We start from the raw sequence: 3,807 nt of genomic DNA on the forward strand, positions 1-3,807 counted from the left end.
CTGTGTGTGTGTGTGTGTGTGTGTGTGTGTGTGTGTGTATGAACATGTGAGTGCAGGTGCGCATGGTGTCCAGAAGAGGGTGTCGGATCACTTGGAGCTAGTTGTGAGCCTCCCCGTATGGGTGCTGGTAACTGCATGTGAGTCTTCTGCAAGAGCCAAACATGATCTTAACTGCCAAAGAGTCCCTTAAGCTCCAAGGATGTTCTTGAGAATAAGTTTTATGGAGTAAAATATGAATATAGTTCTAATCAACATGTGCACATTTATGTTTGTTTCACTAAATACTAAGTGAAAAATCATCATTTCTTCCATCCCTAGGGAGACAGGAGATTACACTAATACTAGTGATGTTTGTGACTTTATTCCTAGTGGAAATGCTACACAATGTCTTCCATACTAAAGTCACGTCAGGTCTCTCAGAATATTGCTGACATATGTCACTACTCCAAACATCCTGTCAGTCTTGGTGTTGTTTAACACATTAATAAAGAACTCTGTATAAGGCTGTTCAGTTATCTACACCTGTGTGACAAATTACCCCAAAACTTTGTAATTTCAAACAAATTATTGCCTTGTGGAGTAGGTCACAACTTTAATCCCAGTACCTGGGAGGCAGAGGCAAGGAGATCTCTGCATTTAAGAACTACAGAGTGAGTTCCAGCACTGCCTGGGCTTCACAGAGAAACCCTGTCTCAGGAAAACAAAATCAAAATCATTTTATTACTCCAGGCTTGTGTAGGAAAGGGCCTGGAGTGACTCAGGTGAATCTGGTGCTGCCAGACTGGGTGCCAGCTGTTAAAGGGGCTGTAACACAAAATTTCTGCCTCTAAACTTACTTGTGAGATTGTTGGCAGGATTCTCTCCCTCAGGAGTTATTACGTTAGAGTCTTAACCTCTTGGTGACTTTTTTTTTTTTTGTTTTGACACAGGTTCTCTCTGTGTAGCCCTGGCTGTCCTGGGACACACTATGTAGACCAGGTTGACCTCCAATTCACAGAGAGAGATCCGCCTGCCTGTGACTCCTGAGTGCTGGGATTAAAGGTGTGTGCCACCACCGCCCGGTTTAGATACGTTTCTGAAGGACATTTCAGAATATTACTTTGAAAAATGATCCATAGAATTCACCAGAATTTCATATCTCTGAAATGTTTCGGTTTGGATAACATCAATGACCTCCTAAGGGAAGTTGTTTAGGATGATCTCAAGCTTCTTAGAGGCCAAACTTAACGCTTGTCAAACATGCTATATTAGTTCACCTTAACAGTGTTGAGGAGAAGCATATATATTTGGAAACTCAAATTTGCTATCAAGCAAACCATAAAATATTTTTGATCCTACACACTTGAGTTGGTATGCATATATAGACATATATGTGACTGTATGACTGTGGAACCAATTTCCTCATACATACACTGAATACCAGACTACTTCTTTTCTCAAGCTGTGTATGAAAGAGAGAGAGAGAGAGAGAGAGAGAGAGAGAATACTATGATTCTTTCATACATGTCAGGTGAGTGTAGCTGCCTGTGGGATCAGGAAGTGGGCACCAGAGACCCTGGCGCCTAAGTTACAGCAGGAGGTCCTGAGGCACACACAATGAAGAGGGCTGGGAAGCAACCTTTCCTCTTGCCAGAGCAGTTATTACTCTTAACTGCTGAGCCACCTTCCCAGACTTATGGGGAAATGTGTTTTGTTTCGTTCCTGACACAGAGGACTGAACTAGGGCTTTGCACCTGCTAGGCAAATGCTCTACCACTGAGCTACACCCTTGTTCATTCACATTATTTTTTGAGACAGGATCTTTCAAAGAACCTTGAGCTTGGATTGGCTGAGTCAGCCGGGCAATAAGCTCCAGAATTCTGCCTATTCCTACCCCTATCTCCCCAGGGCTAAGGTTACAGGTAGGGCTTTTTAAAACGGGTACGAGGGATCCTAATTTTCAGCTCTTCATCTTGTGGGGAAGCCCTTCAGAGACAGCACCATCTCTTCAGCTCTCAATTGCTATATATTTTAAAGTTTATGTGCTTTTATTTATGATACACGTGTCTCTCTCTCTGTGTGCACATGCATGTAGGTGCCCATAGTGACTGAAAAAGATTTCAGATTCCCTGAGCTGGAATTACAGTGTGTGCCATCTTCGGTGGGTGCTGGGAACCTAACTCCGGTCTTCTGCAAGAGCAGCAAGAGTTTTTAATCTCTGAGTCATCTCTCTAGCCCTTGTGTGAAAATTTCCTACTTCATATACTGTTTTAATAGTGCAAACGCTAAGGGGTATTTCATACAACTCCAATGTTTATATTAGGAGACGAATTTGTCAGCAGTGACTGGGAATGATTTTATTTGTTCTATTAAAAGACCAGATTTATCCCCAAAAAACAAAACTGTGTTACTTTCCCAAAACACTCCCCTGTGTCATCCTGTGGGAAAGTGATTTCCAACTACAGCAGCCTCTTCTCTGGCTACCCAGACACACTTCCTCCAGTTCCAGCCACCCGCAGTCAACCATATTCTAAAAATATGAAGTGGAAAATTCCAGAAATAAATGATTCGTAAGTTTTAAATCGAACGCCATTCTGAGTAGCCGAGAAGTCTTTCACCTCCCCCAGTGTGCTACACCCAGGAGGTGAGGAGTGTCAGTGAGGTGTATGCTAAGCTCCTGGCCCGTTTTGAGTTGTGCCATCAGCTACCAGAACGTGGGACTTGGGTTCCAGCAGCCCTCATTCTATTTCATCATAGCCCCAAGTGCCAAGAGTAGATGGCAGTCTGGATAAATCATGACAAGTGTGGCCTTGATTTTTTTGTTGTTATTAAGACTGGGTCTCATTCCGTAGCCCCAGGCTGGGCTCAGACTCAGTGTGTAGCCCAGGCTGGTCTTAAACTTGCTGCAGCTCCTGCCTCAGCCTCCCGAGTAGTGGAATTACATGCATGAGCCACCTTACCTGGCTTTAGAGTATGTTTGTTTAGTTTAGTTTTTTTTTTCCCCGAGTGAACGCTGTTGATTTAAAGACGAGGGCGGACCAGATGAGGTTGCTGAAATCTATTATTATCCCTTACTATGCAGGATGTACACGTTAATCACACGTGTGTGTAGGACACACTGTACAGTGGTGGCTCTATGATCACTTTCAGGCACTCCCTGGGTCCCAAAGCCTGTCTGTCTTCGATGAGGAGGGACGCGAAGACAGAGATGGCAATTCCCACCCTATTATTTTACTTTATGTTGCCAGCTCTTTTAGGATTTTCAAGGTAAGTCAGCAAACGTTTCATGTATGCTGGCAAGTTTCTTGTGGTCTTCCCACACTCCTAAGTCATTCTGTCCAGTCATGGAGACATGGAAGTCACAGAACAGCAAAAACGATTGATCTACCCCCCCCCCCCCTTAACTGTCTTAGCATGACCTAGAGAAGTGCGGAGGGCGGTGAGTGCCTCTGCAGCACCCCAGGACCCTCTCAGGGTAAGGCAGAACCAGTTCTAACCAGAAAAGGCCAGGAGGCAAGGATGCCAGACAGCCTAGCAGAGACAGCCCAGCACCCTGGACCACCAGCGAAGGTGGGAGGGGCGGGGTTTGACGCCAGAAGACTACTTCCGCCCGGTGCGTATGACGTCAGAGACGACCCCTTTAAAAAAAACAAACACACACCCCGGAGTCAAGCCTCGCGAGACTCAGAGCAGCCGCCTTGGCCCCGCCTCTCGGGGCGGGGCGGGGCGGGGCTTGGCGCCGTGTACGCTTGCCGCGGGCTGCGGTGTCTGAGGGTGCTGAGCAGCCGCGGGCGACCCGGGCAGGTGAGCGCGGGCGCGGGGCGGCTG

At 46.2% G+C, this 3,807-nt stretch overlaps 1 protein-coding gene across 1 annotated transcript in view; it reads left to right on the forward strand.

The window, feature by feature from the left end:
* The first annotated feature begins 3,714 nt into the window (after positions 1 to 3,714).
* Positions 3,715 to 3,807, forward strand: part of Stk38l (serine/threonine kinase 38 like) — a 62,589-nt gene continuing 62,496 nt past the window's right edge. The window contains exon 1 of the mRNA XM_005364606.3: positions 3,715 to 3,783. The gene's annotated coding sequence lies outside the window, so the exon portion shown is untranslated. The remainder of the gene's footprint in view (positions 3,784 to 3,807) is intronic.

The sequence above is a fragment of the Microtus ochrogaster genome (assembly GCF_000317375.1).
Source record: "Microtus ochrogaster isolate Prairie Vole_2 chromosome 14 unlocalized genomic scaffold, MicOch1.0 chr14_random_2, whole genome shotgun sequence".
Classification (NCBI taxonomy): domain Eukaryota; kingdom Metazoa; phylum Chordata; class Mammalia; order Rodentia; family Cricetidae; genus Microtus; species Microtus ochrogaster.